At 44.1% G+C, this 12,499-nt stretch overlaps 1 pseudogene; it reads right to left on the bottom strand.

Moving 5' to 3' along the window:
- Positions 1-3,645: 3,645 nt before the first annotated feature.
- Positions 3,646-8,466, bottom strand: LOC147448634 (uncharacterized; annotated as a pseudogene).
- Positions 8,467-12,499: the final 4,033 nt, after the last annotated feature.

The raw sequence follows: 12,499 nt of genomic DNA, 5'->3' as shown, positions 1-12,499 counted from the left end.
TTATTTAAACCAAGCATTATTCGTGTGTTGAGATTACGTTAATGGTACACAAATCTAAAGTTCTAACTCTCTGCCATAAAAGTAATCTCTGCACAATGTGTCGAGATTACTTTTTCTCAAGAGAAATAGAAATTAACAACTCTCTGGAAAAAAAGTAATCTCGACACATTGTGTTAAGATTACTTTTTTAACAGGGAGTGGCAGACAGGTCCAAATTTCTAGCTCTCTGAAAAAAAAAGTAATCTCGACACATTGTGCTGAGATTACTTTTTTTCCAGTGAGATAAAATAGGTCCAAATTTCTAGCTCTCTGAAAAAAAAGTAATCTCGACACATTGTGCTGAGATTACTTTTTTTCCAGCGAGATAAAATCCTAACTCTCTGGAAAACAAGTAATCTCAGCACAATGTGTCGAGATTACTTTTTTTCCAAAGAGATGGAAATTGCCTAAAAGTACTCTCAACACAATGTGTCGAGATTACTTTTTTTCCAGAGAGTTTAGAAACTAAGAACTCCCTACCACAAAAGTTATCACTACACATTGTGTCGAGATTACTTTGTTTCAAGAGGGTTGTTAATTTCAACTTGTCAAGATTACTTTTTAACTTTTGAACATAGTAATGAGTTGTTACATCAGCTTTTTGCTTTGCTTTGTTAAGAATCTCTTTGATTTTTTAAGCATTTGCGGAGCCAAGACCTCTCTCCAAATAGTGTGCTTATACTTGCAATTAGAAATCATGTCCCATTATGAAAGTGTGGGTAAACCAATTCTTGAAATGTATGTTAATTCTAGTGTACTTTGAAAGCATAAGTCGACATGTATGTTAATTCTAGTGTGCTTTGAAAGCATAAGAATCCATCAAGTTGAAGGATGGCATCATGCAAAGGCTGAAATGGATAATCGCTCTGTAAGCTGGCTGCACAAAGTCTATGCGGCAAATAGGGTAACAGCAGTGAGCCGAAGTAGGAATCCACTCTCTAGTCCAAAGCAACAGGCAATTTTGAGAATCTGTATCTTCCCCCACAAACTATTTGTTCATGCGAGGTACTCGGCCACATGTAGCCTAGGGGTCCGGGGGCCTTGGCAACGGGACCGGCTCCGAGTTCTCAAAATTGGATGCACTTTTGTAGCATGCTTGAGGATGTGACAACTGACAGATTGAGACTCATTTGAGGAGGCTTGACTACACGACAGGATACACAGTTGGTACTTTTGGTTGATTGGCATATGCTTTTCAAGTTTCAGCCCCACAGTGGATGCACCCTGTAATGCAACTCGACATTTTGATGCAGATCAGGGTATGCATAGAGGAGGGGGCGTGTTATTTCCTCGAGATGTGCATGTAGAGGGTCATCTGTCCTGCGTTCAATGTGAGGCGGCTGTGATCTCAGAGTGCACTTTTTAGAGAACTAGAGTGCTTGCCTCACATGGACATTGGCTGCTTGATCCAAACCGAGTGGAGGATATCAATGAGGATTGAGGACTGGTGTTTCTATGGGCTTTTGAAGCTCTATCGTTAGCTCGGCTGCAGTGGGACCATGGCGAGTGTTTCTGTCAAGACCGTTCCTACCCACCTCAGAACCCCCTCTTTCCATTATAGAGCCCTGCTTGGGAGACATATTTTGTGTCCACGCCACATACTACTCCAACAGCAATAGATCATTGGCACAAACAGAAATCACAGATGATTTCTTGACGGATATTTGGGCTCGGCTTTCGGTTGGATGCTGGCCTTGGCGGATCACTATATTTCAGTGGTTGGATGCACCCAAAGGGACTGCAGTGGGGGTCTGACTTGCACATGGTGGACACCCCTCGGCTTGCCCTTGGTGTGACCATCCTCGAGAGAGTCAATGGCACTCCCTTTGGGATTGCATTCAAGCCTAACAGTTTTGGCTTAGGGCAGTGACAAAAAATATCATGTCACATCATTACGACAAAAAATACCCGCAACTGTTAACAATTGTTGTCAAGCACGTCTTATTCTCAAGCCAAGTTCATGAGCACCTATCTACACAGCCTTGTAATCTAAACTTTCTGCATGTAGGCATAAGCCGAAGCATCGTCATCATCCAGATGCAAGGCATTTTTAAAGGCTTGTTTCTCAGAACTGTCACAACATGTATGAGTCAGAGAAGACAACATGGGCTATAATCACCAGACAAATCGAAAGCAAAAGAGAGATAGACAACTTAAAAATCATAAACAAGCATGTACATTTGTCGTTGAAACAAAGTGACTTGATAGTCCTCAAGTGGAAACCAAATCAGTTGTCAGGTGAAGCAAAATACCACCTCAATTAAACTAATTGTAGAGGGGGGATGCTAGCTATACAATGAGCTAAAAAATAGGCAAATTTTTATGCCTTGGTGAAAACCAGTTAAGGAAAATTGGCAAACATATTAAGCCAAAATTGTCTTGCCAAAATAGGAAGAGACCAAAACCAGGCTTGTATTCCTCATAAAGACCATGAGCAGAGTTTCTTGCAATCCTGTGCGCATTCGGCCTCAGCATTGTAAATTTCCATTCCTCCGAGTAAATAGACCTTGACTCCTCCCATACTTGGAACCCTCAAACCATTCAACAGGACAGTTTATCCAAACCCACGACCATATTAGATTGCTTGAATGAGCTGCTTGCTACTTCTGCATCTGAATGTTGAGTGTTGTCCGCATACCCTGATTCAACATTGGTTTCAAGTACGCATGCTTCACCCTCAAATTCTGGTCTCTCTATATCCTTGAGTGGCAGCTGAGCTACAGCAACTTCATCACTAGCATGTAAAGATGCTGACACTGATACACTTTCTTCCAAAATACCAAAGCAGGGCACATTGTCATTCCACCCAAAAATAGGTTGCCAAAGCCAGCAACTCAATCACCTTCATTTAAACACTTGAGAAACAAATGAAACAATGGGATTGCATACTCCATCTGTGGAGGACCAAAAGGCATAAATTTACAAACCAAAACCAAATAAAATTAGTTTGAACGTAATTTGTACATCAAGGACGGATCGGTAGGCTTCGACATGCAAAAATCCACTACTTAGAATCCAGCCAAGTACTATAAAATCTTTCTTGTATGTGTGTGGGCACCTCTTTGTGTGTATCCAGATTACATGTGCTGTGCCTGTGCTCCTCCATTCACCCCCCATTCTGGTGTACCTGCTAGTGGTACAACTTTGCATAAAAATATCAGGAGACTGGATTCCATAAAAAAGTGTCCCATAAGCATGAGTGGATTAATCAAGTCCAGACATGACAATATCCCACGTAAGTAAGATTCTCAGCATTGCAACCTGCTGCAAATTACAACAAAAAAAAAAAACAAATTCACTACACACACACACACACACACGTTTTTATCTCCTTATTCTCTAGCACCATACATGTGCTTCCCTGATGCATAATGCCCGTACAAAGTGGAACAAAATGAAGATATAGACAAGATCTGATAACATAATCATCGATACAAAGTAGGCCATGACGACTTCCAAAGTTTTCCATCGATACAAAGTGGACCAAAATGTAGATATAGACAATATCTGTTAACATAACCATCGATACAAAGTAGGCCATGACGACTTCCAAAGTTTGCCATTAATACAAAAACAAGTGAACAAAAAAAAGACCTAAACCATGGCCTATCCAAGTGTGACCTCACCCAAAGCCTTGTTCAACCAAGCATTGAGTTTTTGTCTCGTGAACTCGACCTCTTCATGCGCAAACCAATTCTTTTTTAACTAAAAACAACACAAAGCATTAGAAAGCAAAAAAGTAGTGAGAGTTCACACTATAATGAGTGCTTCAATTAAGACAACTGATTACCAAATTTCCTTGAGGCTTTTGATCTTTAAGAGTGGTCTTTATCAATAACCTCATTGCTGTCATCACATAATAACCACAGTCGGTAGAATTTGGCTGCTGAGGACACTATAGCCAACAAAGATGTGTATAAGTCAACAACAGAAAATTCATTACACAATGCAATAGCACACAATACTAAATTGTGCCCTAAACCTGTGCAGTGAGGAGTTCGCAAGCTTCTCGAGGAGTTAGGTCTTCAAGCGAGCTCAACGGAGCGAGCTTTGAAGCGAGCTTTTTTTTTTTTTTAGGACCGCCGTCCCTACCTCCCCTTCCTCCTCTCGCCGCCCATGTGCTGCCTCCTCCTCCCTTGCTCCTCCTCCTCAACCTCCTCCTCCAACATCCTCCACCTCCTCTCTCCATCTACTCCTATAACTGCCTTCCCTTCCTCCATCTTGTGCTCCAGCAACCCGCTTCCCTTCCACAAGTTCCTCCACTCCCTTCTTCCTCTCTCTTTTCCTATCACTCTATACTCATGCCCCCCCCCCCCCCCCCCCCCCCCCCAACTCTCTCTCTCTCTCTCTCTCTCTCTCTCTCTCTCTCTCTCTCTCTCCCCCCACCTCCCCCCACCCTTTGTGTGTGTGTGTCCACCCTCTGTCACCCCTCTCCCCCCCTGTATTCCCCCCCTCTCTCTCCCTGCCCCCACCCCCACGACCCCCCCCCCCCCCCCCCCCCCCCCTCCGTCTCTCTCTCTCTCTCTCTCTCTCTCTCTCTCTCTCTCTCTCTCTCTCTCTCTCTCTCTCTCTCTCACACACACACACACACACACACACACACACATGGATAGATTACCCCCTTTCCAATTATACACTAGATGCACCCTCCTTGTCTCTCACATAAACCGAGATCACGCAGCTCATTAGACACGACTTGATTCAGTTGGACTCTAGGAGGACATGGATATAGCCTATGCATGTGCTTGGCACGAAGATGGCTTTCTACAGAGAGCATCTCCTTGAGCTTACAGAGGATGGTTTTGTGATAAGACCTGCCTACATGAACACTCATCTATCCCATGGATTATGATGTGTTATTCAAAAGATGTGCACATCATCACATCAGTTAGAGATTGCGGCTAGAAGATTTAGAGAGTACCATTAGAGGTTAGGGTTGAGAGATCGAGATGTGGTAGGGAGAGAGAGAGAGAGAGAGCGGGCGGGGGGGGGGGGGGGGGGAGGCACCTACATGAATACTCATCTATCCCATGGATTAAGATGTGTTATTGGACAGAAGGGCGCATCACCACATCAATAGAGATTGAGGCTGACAGATTTAGAGGAGTACCAACAGAGGCTAGGGTTGAGAGAGAGCGACGTGTGGCAAGAGAGAGAGAGAGAGAGAGAGAGAGAGAGAGAGAGAGAGAGAGAGATGTGGGGGGGGGGGGGGGGGGGGGGGAGTGGGTGCTTTAAGCAAAAAAAAGCCAAGCCCAAGCAATAGCGACAATTGCTTGGGCTTGGCTTTTTTTAAACCCTTTTTTTGCTTAAAGCATCCCCTCCCCCCCCACTCTTTCCCTCTTTTAAAAAAAAGAATAAGAAGGTATCCTCCCCCCCCCAACTCTCTCTCTCTCTCTCTCTCTCTCTCTCTCTCTCTCTCTCACAGGGTGTACACATGCACCCTAAGCGATGGTATTTTCGATAGGAAAGCGCAACAGCCCCACCACACCCCTGTGTACAGTCACTGTTTTCTCCACCGCCTGCCATCGTGTGAATCGGAACGTGAGAAGGTAGTGCAACAACGTTCACTAGTGCAACAACGTTCACCTGCATTCTTGCCGTTGGAGTAGCGGGAGGAACTCTCAATGGTAGACAGGCTCTACGTCTTTTGAAAAGAAATAATTTGTCATGTTGACCTGCTTGCCCCGGCTGTATACGTTGCATGTGTGAAACCTAGCCTGGGTCAGGCGTTTGCTCACCCCTCGTCAGATTCTAGCCGTCAATAATGCATGTGTGCAACCTAGCCTGGGTCAGGCGTTCGCTCACTCCTCGTCGAATTTTGGCCTTCGATAATGCATGTGTGCACTCTCTCTCTCTCTCTCTCTCTCTCTCTCTCTCTCACCTCAACGACGAGAGTTGAATTCAAGACTTGTTATTCAAGAGGGAAATGGCATAACCAATCTACCACACTTGGCCGATAGAAAGGTTATACCATTTTCCTTTTTTTATTAACACACACCCGAGAAGAAGAGGATTTTAACATCGTAGGAAACTATCCCAAGAGACCTCAAAGATACGAGAGTTAAACTAGGACCTGTTATTCAAGTGGGAACTGGGATAACCAATCTACCATACTTGGGTGATAGAAAGATTATACCATTTTCCTCTTTCTATTAGCACACACGCGTACACACACACACAAGAGAGAGAGAGAGAGAGAGAGAGAGAGAGAGAGAGAGAGAGAGAGAGAGAGAGAGGAGGGTATGGGGAGATAAAGATGAGGGATGGAGAGAGAGAAGCGAGAGGGGAGGGGCGGATGTGTGTGTGTGTGTGTGTGTGAGAGAGAGAGAGAGAGAGAGAGAGAGAGAGAGAGAGAAGAGGGGATGGGTTAGAGGGATCATGAGAGGGAGAGAGGGGGAGGGGGGAGAGAGAGAAGGGAAGGGCCAACTGTGTGTATGTGTGTGTGTGTGTGTGTGTGAGAGAGAGAGAGAGAGAGGGAGAGAGAGGGATGGGGAAGGAGAGGGGCTGATAGAGAGAGAAGGGGTGAGGGGAGAAAGAGAGAGAGAGAGAGAGAGGGGGGGGGGGGGGGGTGGAGAGGGTAGGGGCTGATACACACACACACATACACACAGAAGGAGGAGGAGTTTCTTGGCTACTTCACTGGAGGGAGGGGTGGCAATGGGCTATGGTTGTAGGATTAGGGGCGGCACATATGGTGGTAGTAAGTTAGCACCAATAACCACCAGTGGGGGGCTAAGTTGGTGGTGGCAATGGGTGCTAAGGGGCGGCAATGGGAGGTAGTGGTGGTGGGATGAAAAAAAAAGCTCGCTCCGTTGAGCTCACTCCGTAACCATCCCCCTTCTCGAGGATCTTCAAGTTCTTCTTTAACTTGAAGGTTTGAACAATGCTTACTAAAATGCTTTAGTACCCTTCAAACACAAGCAAACAATTAATTGAAATTATGCAAACAATGTGACCATTATGTTTAAAGCAAAAACAATGCATACCTAGACACGTGTGGTAAGAGTCTCTCCATGCAGACAATCGAAAGAGAGTCAAAGAGAAGTATAGCTGACCGTCATCGAGAAAGAGTGGGTATGCGTATGAGATGGGCATTGTAAAATTCCACAAGAACCCAATGTGATCTATGTAAAGAACACACATTTAGACTTGAAGTTTTGACAGTTTTGATACTACGAAAATACATAAAAGTAAAACATCCATACCCATCCAAAAGGGGAAGAAGATAAATATGTGAGCTCCTAAATCAGGTGTCCCAAAGAAATTGCTAAACGTATGATCTCCTATAGCACGCTCAGAGACAAATGGGAACAACCATAAGCTGTCTACCCACCACACACCTGAGAGAATTTCGGGCGGCAATATGCTTTCCATCCACCTATGAAGGATGAGATACACAAGTGAACAAAGCAAAAAATATATAATGTTACTTAGGCATAAAGTTTTTTTCCTTACAATGCAAAAAGGTTGATCGTCTTTGTTGAAGCTTCAAGATCTAGAACATCATCAATGACATGGGTATCTAGCCCGACTCAACCCAGATCGAGAAGACCGCAAAACAAAAGTGACTCCCTTACGGCACCTATGAAAAAATGCACACACTTACACTGTTTGTTTTTCTAATTAAGCTTGCAAGATTTACACACAAAAGAGTAAATCTACGTTAGTAACACACCTATCCAAGAAGTGATCCATATTGCAGTGATCAATCTCACACACAAGGCGATCATGGCTCACGAAGAAAGAAATGGTCTCGACATGCACAAAGCTAGCGGTCGATGATGAAACCGGCTACAATAACATTCAAATTATAGCTTGAAATAAATGTAAAAAATTGTCACTATAAAGAGAACGTGAGTGTGTAGTCAAGAAAAGTAAACTTACGATGGCAGACTCATCATCTGAAACTTTAATACCCTCTTTGTTGTCCCTCTCGTTTTCCTCTCGAGGAATGTCAGCGTCATGTGGAACTCCATAAGCATGGGGTTTGTACCCGCGCTTAATTTTTACCTCTAACTTTGTTATCCTACTTGGCATGTCTGCTTCCCATGCAAACTTTTGGGCTTCAATCCATGCCTCTTCCCACTCTATTTGCGATTTTTTCTCTTTGTCAAAGACTCTTTCCCACTCTTTGGTTTCCTGCACTTGTAAGTCTTTGTGAAATTTTCTTCGTGCCGCCCTAACTTTATATGCAATATCTCCAAACCTTGTAACGCATTAGCATTTAGATCTAGGAGAGACTCATCGTGGTGGCCGTTCACTGGTTTTAGGGCGTCTTGTTTGGTGCTCTGGCACGTGAATATTTGTGATTTTGTGCAAATTCTTTAGATGCCTAATAAGAAGGCATCGCCTTTCGTAAGAAACCTTTTGGTCAATACATGTTTGCGATGCATGACACTCACGAATAACCTTCCCATTTGTTCCCATAACCTCAATGAATGGAGACAATTCCTGACAATGAAACGGAAAACAACATTCAATTTTTCTAAACCCTATTACATGCTTCAAAAGCACCAAATCTCCAAAGATACGCAATTTATGTCGACATTGTGTGGAATTCTGAGAAAAGTAAGCTCGTAGACATACCTTATGATTCACCATTGTAGAAATACTACACCCTATACTTCCCTTGAGTTGAAGCCGCAAATATTTGTAATCCCGGTGAAAGTAATCTCTGCACACCTTTGAAATTACTCAGAATCGACCCTAGCCTTTGATGTAATCTCTACACACCTACGACAGATTTTAGATGCTCAGCATTGTGAAGGTTCGGCAGCAGCAGTCGTGCACGTTACGCAGCATACGACAGCACTTTGACAGCATGAGGTAGCATACGACAGCACTTTGACAACATACGATTTTCCCTACCCATACGACAACACTTTGACAGCATGAGGTAGCACTCGTGCAGGTTACGCAGCAGCACCTCGCGCAGTAAAATCGGCAATAGCTTAAAGTACTCTTTCGTGCAGGTTCGGCAGCAGCAGTCGTGCACGTTACGCAGCATACGACAGCACTTTGACAGCATGAGGTAGCATACGACAGCACTTTGACAGCATACGATTTTCCCTACCCATACGACAACACTTTGACAGCATGAGGTAGCAGTCGTGCAGGTTACGCAGCAGCACCTCACGCAGTAAAATCGGCCACCCTCAAGTCGCACTATGCATGCCCGCGCAAGTAATGCAGGCTCTGCAGTTCGAGCAGGGCAGTGTCGTGCAGGTTCCCCGCAGGTCGCGCAGGTTAGTAGGTCAGTGTTGTGCAGGTTCCATGGATTTTGTCAGCAGAGCTTTTTGGCGCAGGCGGATTTGGGCGTGTTCAGCTAGGCTATGCATCATTACTTTTTGCATGTCGCTTTCCTCTGCGCCCCCAAAATTCGAAAGGTCTCCTGAATCAAAATGAACGGTCGATTAAACTCCCACCTTTGATCCCTTGAGTTCGACCCCGTGTTACATATAGACGAGGGTGGCACGGGGCATGGGAGGCTTGCTGGTAGAGCCGAGTGAGCGCAAGAAGGGAGAGTGTAGCCTTCCAACGCATGGAGCAATAAGTTTTGCAGATTGAATCCACATTCCCTCTCATTGGTTGTTGCTTCACAAGTTTAGCTTCACAAGTTGGAACTTGGTTGCCTTGCTCTCATATTACTCTTTGCGATTCTTAAAAGCCCTTGTGTGTGTAATTGGTTGCTTCAATGTGGACATGGTTCTAAAATAGTTCTAAATATTTTGAGATGATAGAAACAAATCCAAAAAGCAAAGAATTAGCTAATGTACCTTTTGCTTTGTGTCATTTAGAGCTTGTTTCCGAGGCTATAAAGCTCAGCGTTCCTCGAATTTGTTCCCATCCTGAATCTCCATAACCTCACCACATGATTAGAAGTAGGGGTTATTTGATGTTTCAAGAAGAGGTAATTACAAATTATATAGATAGTAGCTGCATAGAGATGCATTAGGTGCACAGGATGCTTATGCCCAAAAAAAAAGGAAAAACCATACATGTGTATGGCGGGGAGGTGGCACCGTTGTCAGGACGTTTTTGGAGCAAGTAATTATGCATATCTACATATCCATGCATGGTGCATTGAATAAAGAATTGCCCATTTTCTAGAGCCAGGTGGTTACGTGGGGCCCACATGTGTACAGGTAGGACAATATGTACATAGTGCATCGATTTTCACTATCACCAGTACCACTGTGTTTTTTCCATAATAATGAGGAGTTGGTGGTGCGTAAAACTTCTTGAGGAAGCTATCCGCGGGACGACGACATGAGATAAGCAGGTGCGTCAGATGGCATCTAGTGGCGTCAGGAGGTCGAATGGGGTCAATATTTGCACGTGGATAAGTACGGACACAACGTGGGTGTTTTTTTGTGATGAATTATGCAAAAGGTCATCATGAGGACCCTCTTTTGGGGACACTTCACGTGGTGGCAGGATACATTATTGAAAAAATTTGAGTGCCAGGTGTGCGGATGGATGCAGCACGGTGACAACTATGTACTGCGAGGCCACTTTTTGGCCTGTTCGGGGTCCGTTTGAGGTCAACTAAAAGGCCAAGGGTGCCCAAGTAATAAATCCAAGTGGGGGAACTGAAAAAACTAAGAGAAGACCAGAAAAAAAGTGGAAAGAAGAGGAGGAATAGCTGCAACTGTTTTTGGAGCCTGTTTTGGCCATAAACTGCTCATCCGAGGTCGGATTTGAGCACATTGACATTGTAGATTGGGGTTTTGGGCCGTTCCGGACGCGATGGCGCTGTCCATTTTGCCAAATTACTCATTATTTTTTTGATAATTTGGCTGTGTAAGTTTCTCCTATGAGCGAAGCTTTTGCTCCAATTTGTGATTGTATCTGGTATATTTTACCCATATTGTGTGAGCTATTTGCCCCATTGGTGTTGGCCCAAGCTCAATTGTATCTAAACATAAAAAATTCTCCTCTTTTGAGCTGATTTTTTTGGGTGTGTATGTGTGTCTCTCTCTGTGTGGAGTGGGTAAATGGGTAGTCTTTCTCCACTCACTCCATCGGTGTGTTCCCTGTCTCGGCCAGGTGGGTTGTGTAAGCCGAGTGGTGCCGCATAGTGTGTGTGTGTGTGTGTGTGTGTGTGTGTGTATCATCGCAAGAGTATGTGTCAGATGATTATAGAGACGTTGTGTGTGTTTTCATCCTGCTCACATTTTTTTGGCACCCCACGGAGGATCTTCTTCGAGTACCTTCTACTTCGAGCTTCAAGCTTCGAGATTCGGGATTACAGGTTGTAGACTACAGGTTACAGGTTACAGGGACATGTACAGGTACAGGTGATTCACACAGGTACAGGTAGCTGGAGTAGAGTGATACACTGGCAAGCGGGAATCACTTGCAGTTGTCGTGGGTATGCATCATTTGGCACCTGCTTGAGCGCATTGTCTGCTGGTATTATACGTTACTTGTGGAAACTGCCATTGTATGCCTTTGTGGAGCCGTACTTGGTTTTATTTGGCAGTCCCAGCCATTTCTGAGACTTGGTCTGGAAGATAGTCATTTCTGAGACTTGACTATACGAGATTTGCATAAGCCTTCGTGAGAAGGTCGATAGCGTGAGGTTTTATTAAGCTGGGGGATTCTCAAATGTGAGATCCATTCGGTGATACAGGTGACTGGAGCACCCTTTTTTTGACCTCGCCATAGGCTATGTACTAGTGATTCCTACTTGATGCTCGAGTTCTATTGTTGGCAGTTTATGCATACATATACAATATATATTTTGGATTCTTACTGCTCTACTTCTGGGGAAACTCTGCCAAAATGTCCAAGTTATGATGGCTGGTGTTTTGGTCTTTTAAGCCATTTATGCTGTTATGCTACTAAAATTTTGGCAAAATCAGAGGATAAGACAGGTGTGCTTTCTTGGGAGCTGCATGGTTGACTTTGATGGATGATCAAAATGGCCCTCAATTCACTCCTTTTTATCTAACTCAAAGAATCCAGATAAATGTTCATGTGTCCAGGAATATTTTTTTTCCAGCAGCACATAGTCTTTATGTTCGGGCCAAGAAGATTAAGAGAAATACTGGAATATCCTTTGCCTGTTGTAATTCCAATGATTAACTATGGAAACTCATTTGATGTGCATGTGCTTGTCCTTATCTAAAGTTGAGCTCCATTGAATTTTCTGGGGATTGAGTAAGTCAAAAGTTTTGGGTTCTTGCACGTGTGTTCAAAGGGATTCTCAAAGCATCGTAACTTGGGTATCCATGGCTTTCTCTTATCTGGAATTTCATGGAAGAAGTGATGAAGATGTGGAGGAATTTTTGGAAAAGATGGAGTTTGCCTTCATTAGCAACCAGATCCATGACCCGGCGCAGATGTTACATCTTCTCCAGATTTGTTTGAAGAGTGATGCACGAGTTTGGTCTAAAGCATTTGAAGAGGAGTTGCGTGTGGATGATCCACCTGTAAGATTGAGTTGGGACAATCT

This window comes from Adiantum capillus-veneris, chromosome 10 (genome assembly GCF_014529385.1).
Source record: "Adiantum capillus-veneris isolate H3 chromosome 10, ASM1452938v2, whole genome shotgun sequence".
Classification (NCBI taxonomy): Eukaryota; Viridiplantae; Streptophyta; class Polypodiopsida; order Polypodiales; family Pteridaceae; genus Adiantum; species Adiantum capillus-veneris.
This window is presented reverse-complemented; position numbering and strand designations above follow the sequence as displayed.